We start from the raw sequence: 17,199 nt of genomic DNA on the forward strand, positions 1-17,199 counted from the left end.
AGCACCCCTTACGTTCGTTGTACTCAACGGGAACCATTAGGTTAGTTATGTGCGTTAGTGTTAGTTGAAATGTTAGGCTTTTCGAATTATTAGGTGGGAAAGAAAGAAAGGATGAGAAGATAATGTTTTTGGATTTTTGACGAAGGACTAAACCTAAGTTTTTTATTAGTGGGCCTGACAAGATTTACAAATCCTGCTCCTACGTATCTCAAAAGAGAAATCAAGGCTTACGTAGTTCTGGGTAGAAAAATGTTTTTTGTTGGTCGATTTTAGCGAAAGCTACTTTGTGTCAAATCGACGAAAACATTGTTGGACTACCCAAAACAGGTGGAAAAACATTGCCTTGCATTGTTTTGAAACAAAGTACCTTTCGTTTGAGAAAAGATTTAAAAGTCAATCGCACGGCGGCGAGAAAAAGAAATTGATTGGTTTGATGTGTTTTGAGTAATGGCGAGAACTTGGATGAGCGAGATATACATCTCGAATCCTAGTCTCAGGAGTGCACGGTATACACCATGTTCCATTTCCACCTTTATTGAAAAAGTGTTAAATAAGAATTAGGTATTTTGAGTTTTGTTGTGAAAATGACTTGACCCTAGATCAAGTATTGATGGACGTTTAAGAGAAATTTGAATGAGTGTTTGAGAGAAAACAAAGTGGATAAATTTGGATGATGGCGAGAGCTAGGATTGGCGAGATATACATCTCGAATCCTAGTCTCAGGAGTGCATGGTATACACCACGTTCCACTTCCATCTTTATTGAAAAGGTCTTGAATATGAATTAATATTTTTGAGTTTTTATTATGAGAAATGGCTTGACGTTGGATCAAGCGTTTGATGAAAGTTTGAAAGAAATAGAATAGAATATGAGGGAGAAATGGATTGATTTGTTTATTGAGAAAATACTCGACGTTGGATCGAGTCTTATTTTTGATCTTTTGGAAATTTTTGATTTTATTCTTGTGTTAGTAGCTAACTAAACAGTCAAGCAATAAAGAAATAAAATAGTAAAATTATTACATGCCAGGGGAGTGGGGTACATTTTGTCAAATGGGGATTCAAAGTAATGAAATAATTAAATCGGGCCCAAACAACAGATAATGCAATGTATGAGTGTAAGTGCAAGGGACATGTCTCATTGTAAGAAGGCCCAAGAGTAAGTCATGTGAAGAAAATAAATAAAACAACAAGTTATATTTACAACACACTTAAAAAATTAAATCGAAAAAAGGGTAAAATCGGGATTTGCACGGATGGAAATTGAGGGACACACAAACCTAAATAATGTGCTCAAAGCCGGTTTGCACATATTGGCAACAATTGAAATATCATATGTGATTAGTCAAAACGCGGCGAAATACTATCACTTTATCGATAAAAATAATCACGGATAAATAACAAGAAAAATGTCAAATCCATAAATTAAAAATCGATATTTAAACAATAAATCAAATACAAATACAAACATTTAAAATCAACAAGTGTCTAGAAAATGAGAATAATAAAATAAAATAAAAAAGAGTAAAAAAAATAAAAAAAAATAAAGAAAAATAAAAATGAAAACAGAATGGAGAAAGTAAGAAATGGGGTACAAGGTATCGAACCCGTACCCTAGGGCTTGCCAAACGACACCCCTACCAACTCAACCAAACTGATTTGTTGATGTTAACTTGTATTCATTAATACATATATTCAAAACATGCGTTGTATTGGTTAAAAAAAAGACAAGTTAACAAACTGGAAGCATTAACAGCATACGTGAACCAAACAGAAAATAGGAAACCACTGGTTACCTACTAAGTCGAAGACGGAAGGAGTCACAACCGTTGGTGAGCTGCCTAAAAACCGCGTTGCCGTGAGTTGGCTTGTTCACCGAGTCATGTAGCTTCGACCTTCGAACGTTAATCCGGCACAAAGAGTATGGCGTGGGGATTCAACTGGCGGATGGTGATAACGGTGACGGAGTTTCACGGTAGCTGGTTCGAAACGAAAATGGAAGGGGTGGTTCAACGGTAGGGTTTTTGTTTTCTTTGTGTGAATCGTCTTCTTTTTCCTCTAGGGTTTTTCGGCTGTCTCCTCATGAACAGTGGCCACCTATTATATATGACTGATAATCCTTTCTCCCTGCTGCGTTTTCAGAGTAGTGGTCGTACGGAGGATGCTGGGAGGTTTTTTTGTCCTCACCCCAGCTCAGTGGTCCCTCCCTCAATTCTCTCCATTTTGAAAACTTCACCGTTGGTAAAAAAAACTTTTACCATCGTAAGTTACTTCAACTGAAAAAACTTGCATTTTTGGAATTAACTGATTTCGTGTTGTTATTGTAGCAGTTCTGCAAGCTCAAGACGGACGACGTCTGTGTAACAAACAATAACTGCTGCTTTTCTCAAGCCTGCAGCTAAACTAGTACTTTAAGAGCTTGCATTTTGATCAGGTGAATGGATGGTGATGAGGTAGTGGCAGAAGAAATGGCAGTAGTTGATGGGAATTGTGCCTCGGTAGAAACATCCAAGGATTGGACAGAACTCGTTGAAGCAGATGCTATTATAACTTGCGATTGACTGACTTGGGAACCTACTGATGGGTTCTCAAACCTTGCTAGTGTTGGTGGTGTCTTAGGCAAGTGCTTCATATTAGCTATGACAACATCAGCCAACATATCAGGATGAATATGTGAAATAAGTGTTTCAAGAGATTTGGCGCCTCTTTCTCTCTTGTCGGACTTAATTCTTTCAGCCACTCTGCCTACTGAATGGATACTCTTGCTAGTTCAACTACCATCTTTCTTAGCGATAACACGTTGCTTTATTCATATAGGAATTCCATCCAAATCGAAGTCATCTTTCAAGGACTTCGTTAAGAACCTGATGTCTGTATCAGAAAGTCAGGCCTTCCCACGCACAAACGCAACAAACGTAGGTGGTCGAGCCTTAACCTGAATGAATTACTTGATCTTTGGCTGTGGTGACCGGTCTTTCCAAGAATGCCTGCTCATAACCTTTTGCAACCAATGGTTAAGATGAGTTATAGATAATCTTGTACACCATTTTTCATATGTATCAATGACTTGATGCAAGACAATTGTCCGACCCCTTACTTCTAACGCTGAAATGAATAATAATGGGATTCTGGTAACCTGAGGTATAACTGTCTGAATTTCTTTTTGAACAACCTCCATAATCTGCTCATAGGATGATGATTTATCTTTGCCCCTTAGAAAGTCCATCTTATTCACAATCACAATCAGTCCACGTCCCTCTTGTTGGTGTAAGCCCTAGAGGCCAATACTTTTGGTACTTGTATCGAATTATTTGTTAATAATAAAAGGCTTTTTCTTTATTACGTTTGTTTAATAAAGTCCATAGAATAGCTAGTCCGTTTAATGTATTAAGTGTGACTTAATCATGAGAGCACATTAAACATAAGGACACTATTCTTAAAGTATCCGTAGTTGAGCTTTAGTGTGAAGTGGGATAACATTAAAGCATTAAGACTATTATGTTTGTAGACTGATGATCACATCTCATGGATCATGGATAAAGAGTTATCAAGTCTAAAACATAGGTATGAATATTAGGAGTAATATTTATACCGGATTGACCCGCTATGAGAATACTATATAGAAAGTTATGCAAAGTGTCATAAGTTATTCTCATGGTGATAATGGTGTATACCACTCTTCGACCTGAAACCACTATGGACCCTAGATGTAGAGTCGAGTGCTTTATTACTGATCAAACGTTGTCCGTAACTGGATAACCATAAAGACAGTTGATGGGTACTCCACGAAGCATGCTGAGGGACATGAGTGACCTAGATGGAATTTGCCCATCCTGCATAACAGGATAAATGTCTATGGGCCCAATATTGAACTGGACAAGGATGACACGGTATATGCCTTGTGTTCAATATAGACATAAGGGCAAAAGGGTAATTATATACATAAGTATTATCACAGAAGGAATTGTCAGATCACATGACATTTTCGTGTCTTGGGTAGCAGTGATGTGTTGCTAGATACCGCTCACTGTTTATTATGTTAAATACGTGATTTAATATAATTGCCAACGTCACGAAAACCTACAGGGTCACACACAAAGGACGGATTGATGAGAGATAGAGTAACTAAGGAATACCGTAAGGTACGGTGCCCTTAAGTGAATTATAGAACATCGTAAGGTACGGTGTACTTGAGTAGAATACAAAATATGGTAAGGTGCCATGGGCTTAAGTGATTTTGGGCATATTATAAGATATGGGCCAAAATACACTTAAGTGAGCTTTTAGCTTGAAGCCCACACAAGTGGTTCTATAAATAGAACCCTTGTGCAGAAGCATTCATAGCGGTTGCATTACTTTCGTTTTCTCTCTCTCTCACTCAAAGCCTTCATTCATACCAGCTAGCACTGAGATTGAAGGAATCCGTTCGTGTGGACTGAGTAGAGACGTTGTCATCGTTCAACGTTCGTGATCGCTCTGTGGATCTGCATCAAAGGTTTTGATTGTCACAAGAGATCTGCACCAAAGGTTTCAATCGTCACAAGAGGTAAATATTCTATCACTGATCATGACCATTCGTAAGGATATCTAAAGGAGAAAATTTTAATTTCCGCTGCGTTTTGGACCGCAATTCTCCTTCACCTCTTCCACAGCTCGTCTGGCTATAACTACTTCAGCATGTTTCATACTTCGTTTAGCATTTACTATCTCTTCTACATCTAGTACCGAAGCAACTATATGAGCTCGGAGTAGACTCTTTCTTGATTGCATAATGCTCAAGGATGATGCTCCTTTCTCCAGTTTTGTCCTCCGTAACCAGCCGGCAGTATCAACTAGATAAATTGTTCTTCCTTGAAATTCAAACTGAGTTCTGATTGCATCTCGAGTGAAACCAGCTTCAGGACCCACAAGAACACGGTCTTCTTGCAACAGAGTACTCAGTAAGGTTGACTTATCAACATTGGGGCGTCCTACAATTGCTAAATGCAACGACAATTTGCTTTCATCAGCCTCAGGGGAACTAGGCTCAATATTGTGTTTGTTGCAAAAGGCAACCACTTCTTTGCAAACTCAGTTGTTTCTGATAAGGCTTCAAAAGTCAGCATAGTTGAACCATCATCCGATACATAGCAGGAAACCTTCTCGACAGGGTAATCAACGGAGAGTATAGACAAAACAGTATTTGCAGTGATAAGAGGCGGCTTTTTGAGAGGGTTCTCCTTACTGACAAAAACGTCAATAAGGGCCAATTGTGATGGTTCTCCGTCACGATCATATCTTATAGCAAGCCTGTCAAGATAAATCTCACGGCTAATGGGCGACCACTTTGGAAACTGATCCAAAATCCCGGATAACGCAAACCAAATCTCACAGATAGCTGATGTCAACCACAGTGGATATGTTATTTCATGGAATGGCTGGACACTAGGGAGAACCGACATATTAATGTGCCTTCTAATAATCCCTTCTACTTCCTTGAACAATTGGTCACGATCCTCCCAACAGCAGACACACTGAAGTGTGGGTAGGAGATTGTAAGTTTAGAACCTTTCCTTCTGTTTTTGTTTTATTCAAAGAACTCTCTAACAGTAGCTTGCTTTCTTATGTTCCAAACTTGACATGATAGTAACGGTTTCGTAGCATGGTCTAATTATTAATATTGAACTGGTGCACACTTTATTTTTCTTGTTTGGAGACAAAACATGCAGGTTGGTGCTACTGCAAGGTTATCAAATATGCCGACAATTATGTTTGTTGCTGACCCATGTAAGGAACAAATCTTTAGCAGCCAAAGGTTTACCGACTTCACAAAATCCATCAATCAATTATTCAGCTGCTGCCTCTAGTCTATCAACTTTGGATGTGACTTCAGAGGATTTCTATGGAAAAGGATATGATGACAGTGATAGGCGCATCCCTGACATTACAATTATCACTAAGCAGCTTGGTAGCCAACCACCCAAGTCCCCCCATGACTCCTGCAACTTCTTGGTTTACGCCCAAGCGGTTACTGGCTATATTTGGTGTGATTAACATGCTGAATTATTTAACCAATGAGCAATAGCTAGCAATGGTATTATTGGACATCGTGGAACTTGCACAGGTGGTACCTGCAAGTCTGGTACGGGAATACATGGTGATTTTAACTTGAACAATTTTGCTTTCACCAGTCATACTAGATTCATCAATTACGAGTGAGTGACCTATGATTAATACTCCGTCGGCAGGAACCTGATCTCCTATTTTAAGGGGTATAACATCACCAACAACAATATCAAATAATGATATTTTAATTGTTCTTCCACTTCTAATGATCTCTAAATGTATATTTTGTTTCTCTGCATTCAGATTCTAAAATTGCCAAGATTGTCGATAATCACGGCAATTCTAATCAGTACCATGGCAACCGAACCACCGGGGAGTCTGTGCTTCTATGGATGTACATCATAGTAGTTACTTATGGTCATAATGCTGATGAAGAATCCACTATACCTGAGCTTGATTCGGTGTACAAGATTACGAGTTCCAGAGCGACAACTTATTTTGGTGCAATTACCAAGCCAGCTAATTCAACTGTTAGCAATTCGAAGTTGGGAATCCATGACAGAAACGGAGCTGACAGTTGCGCCAACCAATCATCCAGTCACCGCAGTCATAACATGTAAATCAAACTCGCTGCATGAGTGTTAACTTGGAAAGTGCCGAAACATTTCCAACAAAACAGCATTGACCGATACCGGTAACATCATCCTGGATATGTGAAAGCCAAGACAAATAGCCAATCGGTAACACGACCTTCCCAAATATCGCATCACATTTCATTCAACTGGCTAACATCTTTCAAAGAGAAAACCAACAGAAATCATTTGGACCAAGGCCTTACATCGTCATCATCGTGGCTGCCCTTTCTAGATAGGTTCAACAAAAGGATATAGCAGTGGAGGCTTCCACAATGCCACGTAACACTCAACTCCGTGCAGTTTCAATTCTCTTTGCGTAATTTGTATCACTGATTGTTCATCCCGAAACTTCAAATAGGTGAGTGCCTTCGCTTCGTATTAATGTCGTTTTCTTTAAACTTCACGCACGCTTCAACTTTGTCCTTGAGAGAAGCCACGACGCCGTCAGTGCACGACGAAGGTCCTTGTGTATCACTCTGATCATGACATTGTACATTAACAGAAAAGGTTTCTGTCCTGAAGAATGTCAGTACATTGGCACTTGGAATGGAATTCCCCTTGGGAAAAACAAAGGTACTTCATTTATTGTCTGGTGCATTGTCCTGTGCATCTGAACCAGAACCTTCCGCTCAATTTTGGAAAACAGGTTCGACACATCCGATGCAGCATTCTCGAGCTCTGCTCGTAGTTCAATTGCACGTTCTTTCTCAGATTTTAGGAGATTTGATATCAAGAATTCTTTTTCCTTAATTGTTGCATTTGCTTGTTTGTGCCTTGTGTAGGAGTTGCAAAGGTTCCACTTGCTTTTATTCCAATATCTAAATGTTCTTCAACAGGCAGACCTCTAGTGACCAAACTACTCAGTGTCGGGTCGAGGAGATAAGGATGGTTGCAACATTTTTTTATCTTTTCTACATCTTCAATTGCTTTTGGTACAAAATTGCCATCATTAATTGCATGTGAAACTACAGAGGATGGCAAAGGGAAACAATCCAAAGCAACAAAAGTTTCTGGAACTGCAACTATTAAGTACCAATACATCTCAACAAGAGCAGAAGTCGTATATCATAAGAGCTGAAGCTAAAGCCCTTTCGAAAGTCTTGATCTAAGAGAACCAAATTGAATGGATTGCACAAAGATACAGCGCCAGAAAGAGGTGAGCTGGAGCCTATAGAAGATTAGACTTATGACAGACTCGGCGTATAGGACCAACTGATCCTATCTTATTATCCACTGCTAAATTACTACGCTTTATCCCCCCTTGTGTAGATCCAGAAAGCACGCTTTGATCTATTGCAGACTGAGTTGAAGATGGAGGCTCATCTTGATCAGCATGCCCACCACCCTTGAGAGTAGAGGTTGGATAAATTCTGGCATACGGTGTACGTGCCATACTATATATTGCAGATCTGCCGCGAGGTCTTGGGGTCACAAAAACCATTTTCATGAGCTGCGGTATGTCTAGTAAACCTCGCATAGCAATTAAAATTTGTAGACTGTGAAGTTTAGCAGCGAACATTGGCAATATCTTGAAACTGTGTTGATATAAACCCTGTTATTAGATGTAAACTGCATGCTAGGAGAGCAGAATGCGGAAAGTACGTAAGTCTAAAAGCATGATCTTCCTGTCTGTAGGTGCTAAGAGCAGTAAGGATGTATAAAACCAAATCAATCAGTTGTTCCACCACTTTTACATCATGTAGAAAAATCTGATCAAATTTAGGATGTCGAGAGGCTAAATCACATAATGAATGCAACAAACGAATACCACATAATACGTATTGGAACACATTTTCATTCCTTCTAGAAAAATTTAGTATTGTAGTAAGATGAAATGGATGATATCGTGCAAGATTGCCCATATCAACCTTCAGAAGCACTCCTTTTGTGTTTCCCTTGAACTATCTACTAAAACCCAAGCAAATAACGAATGGGCCTCGACCACTAACTTGATTCCGACGACTACCATGCTTGGTCCCTCTTGAACGAGCCACATGATAATGACTCTCCCTTGAGACATGGCAAACCACTCAAATCTCCTTGAATTAAATAATGTTCATCAAAGTTTTTTCACGACAAAATTCTTTTTGACCACATACTCTAATCCAAGCACAATAATCCTTGGACTCTTTGATTACCACCGACGTGGAATGCGCCTATGTATCCAAATATGTTTACAGTAGAACGTCGCCTTGAATGCACAAAACACAACAAGGTGCAACAATAACAGAAAAGGAGACCATTTGATGCTCATGAAAAAGGGGTGCCGTATTAGAGGAACAAAGTCATGAGGAACAAATAATGAATGAAAAAAATGCTATGAATATCGGGGTCAAAATCGGGGTGTGACAGGGCCCAATATTAAACTGGACAAGGATGACACGGTCTATGCCTTGTGTTCAATATAGACATAAGGGCAAAAGGGTAATTATACACATAAGTATTATCACAGAAGCATTTGTCAGATCACATGACATTTTCGTGTCTTGGGTAGCAGTGATGTGTCGCTAGATACCGCTCACTGTTTATTATGTTAAATACGTGATTTAATATAATTGCTAATGTCGCGAAAACCTACAGGGTCACACACAAAGGACGGATTGATGAGAGATATAGTAACTAAGGAACACCGTAAGGTACGGTGCACTTAAGTGAATTGTAGAACATCGTAAGGTACGGTGTACTTAAGTAGAATACGAAATATGGTAAGGAACCATGTGCTTAAGTGATTCTGGGCATATTATAAGATATGGGCCACATACACTTAAGTGGGCTTTTTAGCTTGAAACCCACACAAGTGGTTCTATAAATAGAACCCTTGTACAGAAGCATTCATTGCGGTTGCATTTTCGTTTTCTCTCTCTCTCTCTCTCTCTCTCTCTCTCTCACACACACACACACACACACACACACACACTCAAAGCCTTCATTCGTAGCAGCTAGCACTGAGTTTGAAGGAATTCGTTCGTGTGGACTAAGTTGAGGCGTTGTCATTGTTCAACATTCGTGATCTGATCAAACATTGTCCGTAACTGGATAACCATAAAGACAGTTGATGGGTACTCCACGAAGCATGCTGAGGGACATGAGTGACCTAGATGGAATTTGCCCATCCCGCGTAACAGGATAAATGTCTATGGGCCCAATATTAAACTGGACAAGGATGACACGGTCTATGCCTTGTGTTCAATATAGACATAAGGGCAAAAGGATAATTATACACATAAGTATTATCATAGAAGGATTGGTCAGATCACGTGACATTTTCGTGTCTTGGGTAGCATGATGTGTTGCTAGATATCGCTCACTATTTATTATGTTAAATACGTGGTTTAATATAATTGCCAATGCCGCGAAAACCTACAGGGTCACACACAAAGGACGGATTGATGAGAGATATAGTAACTAAGGAACACTGTAAGGTACGGTGCACTTAAGTGAATTGTAGAACATCGTAAGGTATGGTGTACTTAAGTAGAATACGAAATATGGTAAGGTACCATGCGCTTAAGTGATTTTGGGCATATTATAAGATATGGGCCACATACACTTAACTGGGCTTTTTAGCTTGAAGCCCACACAGGTGGTTCTATAAATAGAACCCTTGTGCAGAAGCATTCATTGCGGTTGCATTTTCGTTCTCTCTCTCTCTCTCTCTCTCTCTCTCTCTCTCTCTCTCTCTCTCTCACACACACACACACACACACACACACACACACACACACACACTCAAAGCCTTCATTCATAGCAGCTAGCAGTGAGATTGAAGGAATCCGTTCGTGTGGACTAAGTAGAGGCGTTGTCATCGTTCAACATTCGTGATCGCTCCATAGATCTGCATCAAAGGTTTCAAACTTCACAAGAGGTAAATATTCTATCACTGATCATGCCCATTCGTAAGGATCTCTAAAGGATAAATTTTTAATTTCCGTTGCGTTTTGGATCGCCGTTCTCCTTCATCGACAAGAAACAATATCATTGTTTATGTACAAGAAAAGTTAAAAGAGAACAAAGAATGTTATTTTGCCCCGTTTTACCGCGAGTAAGTATATATTAATTCGTGTTTTCATTCATAAATCAATTTTATACATATTATTAATTATTCTGAATTTTTATGCAGTGATCATTGGCAACTAATTACTATATGTCATAGGAAAAATGCTATAATTGTGTTTTACTCATTGCACTCTGTGCTGCTTGAAGTTGTGGTTAAATCTTTAAATGGATAAGTGGTATTATTCTTAATACTCAAATTTTAACTTTAGACTTGAATAGATTTTATTCATGTTTACTTTTACCGATATGTGTAAAGCGATGGATGAACATAATGCAGTCAAACGGAATTTACTTGGTAAAAAATCAAACTTTTTATACCCCAAAAGTAAGTATATTATTTGTACTTTTTGAATTATATTTGTGTGTATTAGTGATATAAATATATGGAAATCATTTATAGTGGCGAAAACAATCCAACGACTTTTCTTGCGGATAATGTATTATGAGATATATGCTCCATATTGTCTACGCATGCATTACAAAGGGATGGATGAAGCATTAGGTATTAGGCTATGAAGCATTAGGTATGAAGCATTATGGTCTCGTTCTTCCTAAATATTTTAGTGGCCTTAGAAACTGAAACACTGATACACTACCTTACTTCCAGACCTTATGACATATGTGCAACATAACCATCCTTTCTCCTTTACCATATGGAAGTACTTACAATACTTATTCCATATCAGTGAGTGTATCTCATTCCACTAGCAAATTCACTTATTCCTTAAAATTTTGATAAGCTCATCCGATAGAATTCCTTAACTTCTCAACTCCGTTAACACCGCATAATCGCTTGAATGATACACTACTCTTCAATTCCATAATACCCAAATCATAACGCCTATGAAACTTCAACTAGGTTATATAGTTCTCCTTACTTTCTAACTCTTGGCTTGAGCCTACTCTCAAAGTACAAGGTCCACCCACACTTCGGAGTCCTCGTGGTCGCTCAACCATGATACTACCTACCATGTACATAACATTAGGTTGATCAGGCCCAATACCACAACAGTGATATTAAGAATCATGTTGGCTAAACACACATATGAGGTAGGAATAGATTTACTTATGATGTTTCAAGGCTAGGTCGAGAATCGACCTGCTCTGATACCAACTGTAAAAATCCGTATAATATATATATAGAATAATATCATACAAGTGTTAATAATTGGTACTGATCCAACATAAGTGCCTAATGGAATCAATATATATACATGTCCAAACTAAAACATCAATGGAACATGTTATACAATAATGCCTAAACAATAAAAATCTAAGAACTAGGTGCAATATCTTTATTGCACACAACTCCGCAGCGGAAGATCATGATAAACAACATCCCTTGAAACATCCATAACAACTTCTCATAGATTCAACCTGTAAGGATTACCTGAAAAATAACAACAATAATGGGATGAGATAATAATCTCAGTGAGTTCTCCTATCCTATGGGTCCACTAGGCTCTACAGGGTTTCTAATCAATATTCAACTCATATCCAACTCAAGTCAACAAGGGAACGAAGACTTGAGCGATGGGGAAACTATCTCGCAATTGTATGACAACATGCATATGAGTTCTCATAACTCAACCTCGATCATTATTCAGATCACGACGCATCAATTCCCGAACGGACTTACGTCTAAGCCAGGCCCGGTTCATGCATGCTCGTAGGATTCGACTTTCGCGGTGGATATCGGGTCCTCTATGAGGCTTAATCCCTAGTTCAAGCGACTGTCACCCGTATGGGACTCTAACCCACCTAGGGTATCTTTCACCGTATGGGACTCCAAACCACCTAGGTGTCCACCTTTCCCCCATGTCCACCATGGTTGGGGCTCAAACCCAATTGAGGCTCGAATCATTGGTCCCACATCCCAATGCTTACTCATCTAAGCATACAAATAGAGATGTGTACCACCACAGAAAACATACATTCTGAATACATGATCGGTTCCACAAATCATCGATTCCACGAACCATAACAAAATTCATCAATCATAGGTGACTTCATTCACCACAATACACAACAATAACATGGCATGTTCCATACAATGTGTCTCATTCTCAATCATGTCAACGATTCATCCACGACCTCCACATAAGCGTCGTACGAATGAATACCATATTCTCATACATGTATCACACATGTTCCATAACCTAGATTATATTTCTAAGTTATTAATCAAGTTATTCTCCTAGGTTTCCTCACTCATCTTTGTAAGATTTTTAATCATGTAATTTCACAATCAAACATATCAACAAATGTTTAACTTTCATCATAATATAATTCATAGTATTTATAAATCACTTATTATTTTATAACATGGAACAATATTAATAGCCCTTTACGTTATCTTTCTAACGCATCCGTCCGTGTCCAAAACGGAGTTATAACACTCGATTAATTCATTAATCTATCTTAATCAAGATTTAGATTAATATTTATCCATTGCATAAGTATTCAACAACAAAATCATTGGCCTAGTGGTAAGGCTTGTACAATTCCAAGGAGGTCCCGGAATCAAACCCCATTGGTGACATATTTTAATTCATCAAATAATTAATTCATGTCAATAGATTGATAAAATGAATCAATTGATTGAATTTGAATTATTCCCAAAAATTTCACTAAACCAATCGATTCTGATTGGCTCATGACAAATTTCCAGTTTTCCCAAAACAGAAAGTTTCTGCAATTGATTGGTCCCATCCCATTTCCACTTTTACACTCACAGAAACTTCATCTCCCATGTTACTCAAAATAGTCACCAAATGTTACTCCATTTCCAACCACCAATCTCTTATCATGAACATAAACACATCAACAACACCTTTAAAGCAACAACCATAACATTAAATCCCAAGAATCCAACAAATACAAAACACACATAGAAGTATCATCAAAGAATAATCACATAATCCATAAAGAACTCATTATAATACCACCTATCATACTACCAATTTCATGGTTCATTAACCATAACTTCCAAATCTAAAGTTCTACCTAGAACTCACCTAGTAGAAGAAGAAGATGAAGTTTGGTGAGGATGATGAGTAGAAAATGGTGATGATGAGCTTTTCCTTCTTCCCCTCCAAGCCTTTCTTCCTTCTTTCTCTCTTCTTCTTTCTTCTCTTTTCCTCTTCTCTTATTCTTATCCTTTCTTTTTTTCTTTCTTTCTGATAACTCTCTCTCTTTCTCTCTTTCTACCTACTCTTCCTTCTTATCCACTTCTTCTTTCTTTTCCAATCACCACCACACAAATACTATATAATATATATAAATAATATATAATATTAAGTAGTAATAAAAATATCACAATTGATATTTTATCTTCCAGTACCAATTGACCAATTATTAATGTTACCAAAAATATCCTCTCTTGTACTTATTAATATTGGTATGTCTCTTTTATTAATAATTAATCTTTTCAGAGTTCACTGGTTACTCTATTAGTCCCAACTGATAACACTTAGAGCACATATGAGCTTAAATTGTTACAATTGATAATAGATAGAGTACATAGGAACTCAATTGGTCTCAACTAACAACTAATTGAGCATTTAAGGGAATATGGGATATTACACACACACATATATATATATATATATATATATATATATAGGTAATGCTAACTTGTGCCCTAAGGGCACAAGTTAAGAACTAAAGAAAGTAATTTTGTGTTGGAAATTGTGTAATGATTTTAATAAAGGTATAAAATTAATTTTATAATTGGTTTTTTCAATTATAACTTTCTACAAATGGGTGTCTTATCTTGTGTCCTTAGGGAACAAGTTAGCATTATCCTATATATATTTCTTAAGTTAATGTAATTTAATTTTTGTTCTAATTATAGGAGTTTAACGACAAAACACCATACTCAAAAGAAGATATAGATGATATCTGATCATGTTAGGTCAGTCCCTTCTTATCTTGTTTTGAATCTCGACAACAGTAATTTTTCTTGGTTGTTATAATCTTAATTTATACGTGTACAAAGGTTTTGTCATTTTTATATGCAAATATGTAAATGTGTGTATCATGTCTTGACGAGAACAATCTAAATTTGTACATTTGATTTTGAAAATAATGATAATTTGTTATTTTGTGTTTACAAGATTTAAAATGATATGATATATTCCAATTCTGTCACATTTTTTATAGTTTCTGTGTAAAAAATGATACAGTCTAGTGAAAATGAGATTTAAAACAATTTATATATGGCAATAAATAAAATTTAACCCCTCGGTTATTACTTAAAACTGAGGTAAAAAATATACCTTATTACCTCGATTTTTAAATAAAATTGAGAGGTATATGACGTGCACAACAAAAATTAGAAAATAAAAATATGTTATTGCTAGGGATCAAACTAATGATCATTTACTTTCTAACCTCGGTTTTAAAAAACCCCAAGGGAAAAGTGACAAGTTATCATGTCACCCTTCACTACCTCTCATGTGTAATCCAGGTAAAATCCATTTTGCTATCGAGGTAAGATGTGTTATTTGTAGTAGTGAACCTTATTTTCTATCTTGAAAATATTCACAAAAACATTAGTGCCTCTAATGAACCACCTCACAACAAGAACTTGCACTCTCTCCTACACTTGAGCAACATTCATACTCACAAATGGTGTTTACTGTTCGAGGTAGAAGATGGAGTTTTATCAAATCTCACACAAACCAAAGTTCCACCTAAGAAATTGATTATATGAATGATGAATAATAAAGTTTATAAAATATTCTATTAAAAAATAAAGAGATGAAAACTTCATACATGTTCTTGAAATGAGACACAAAAAGTGTAAAATGACCATTTGATTCGAGTCAGAAACTTATGATTGAAATGAATCTAGTGAGAGAATGAATCGAATCAACTTGCTAAGAAATAAAAAACTTCATGATTCGAGTCAAAACCCGACATGATTCTAACCATGCCTACCTAAAATTTCTTGATTCGAGTCAAGTCCTTGCATGATTAGAATCATGTTTATCTAAAATTCTTTATTCGAGTCATAAGCTTCTTGATTTAAATCAACTTGTGTTGACGTTTAGTCAAAGGTTTGTTTCACGCACTAAACCCTTTTTATGCATGGAAAATAAACATTTTTAGAGATGTGTAGCACTGTTTGTTGTGAGGGACTCAATTACTAGAACAATAACATTAATACAAGAATTGAAACACCCTAAAAGAGATAAGAATACCCTATGAGAAATTTCAACTTCCCCTTTTTTTATGTTTTGGCAACTTGTATGATGGTAATTGAGTCAACAAAGAGGATAACAGAAACTACGGATGAGCGAAGCTTCCTAAGCGATTAGGTGGTGCAACATCATGGATCAAAGGTTGCGATTGTGATGCTTCTCGAACCAGAGACGTTAATCTTGAATTGACATTACCAATCAATGTCGATCTTGGACTGACATTGGTAATCTCTGGTACGGTAGATCAGATGAGGGGTTCCTGTATGGCTAGTACTCCAACATCTAAGTCAATTTTGGCTTCAAGATAATCATAGTGAAAGTGTAGATTAAAGATTGTGTACCTGAAACCCCCTTATGAGGTGTTCATACCCTGAGATAAATGAAGTGGTCACATTAAGTGAGCCTTCACTTATTGGGCCTTTGGATGGCACAAAATAGTTTCCCCAAGACTTGCTGAGCATTTTGGATGTCAGGGAAGTCTTTAGCATTCGTGACCAGCCTTCTAGAATAGTTATTCAGGAATCGGTTGACACATGTTACCTTGGTTTTACCAAAGCGTAATGGGGAACGTGAGCATTAAATGCAATTATATCATTGAAACATTTCACCATTTTTTCTTGACTCGTGACCTGTAAAGGTAGAGAGTGACGTGACATTGCTTAATGTGAACTTGAGTGTACTTGAGTTTAGTTGTGCCCCCAAGGAAAATTTTGGTTGTTGATTCATACTTTCTTCTTACTTTTAATCTGATCTGCTCGATTGTCATTGTTTGTACAAGGATACGGGGAATATGGAAAAACTTTTTCGCAAGCTTGTAGACTGAGTTTCCAGTGTTTCTTTTAAACATTTCCCTCTTCTCTAAGAACATTTTTACAAGAGTAATCGTCACCACACATTCAAAGCTTCAACTTTTGGCCTTTTGTTTTGCTTTACTCTTTTTCACCTTATATTTCAAGGTACATTATATTCACTTCAGATTTTTCATTCAAGCATTTACTGTATTTTTGTTATGATTGTGATAGCCTTATTGTCATAAAGTGATTAAGAGGATAATGCTTCTTCCTATTTGAAAAGGAGAATGAAGCCTGCATCACATTTCATTCCCTATACTTATATTGATTTTGAGTGAGATATCTCTTATCTGCCTGGGAATTCTGAAATAGAAGGAGTGATCGGAGACTCCTTTTCTGAGAAAACTTTGTCAAACGACCCTTCAAGAGCTCTCATGTTAGGGGAAATCGGTGAGGGCGAGGACCT

At 37.3% G+C, this 17,199-nt stretch overlaps 1 pseudogene; it reads right to left on the bottom strand.

The window, feature by feature from the left end:
• Window positions 1-2,397: 2,397 nt before the first annotated feature.
• LOC127130346 (uncharacterized) lies at window positions 2,398-5,440 on the bottom strand (annotated as a pseudogene).
• Window positions 5,441-17,199: the final 11,759 nt, after the last annotated feature.

This window comes from Lathyrus oleraceus, chromosome 3 (assembly GCF_024323335.1).
Source record: "Lathyrus oleraceus cultivar Zhongwan6 chromosome 3, CAAS_Psat_ZW6_1.0, whole genome shotgun sequence".
NCBI classification, from domain to species: Eukaryota; Viridiplantae; Streptophyta; class Magnoliopsida; order Fabales; family Fabaceae; genus Lathyrus; species Lathyrus oleraceus.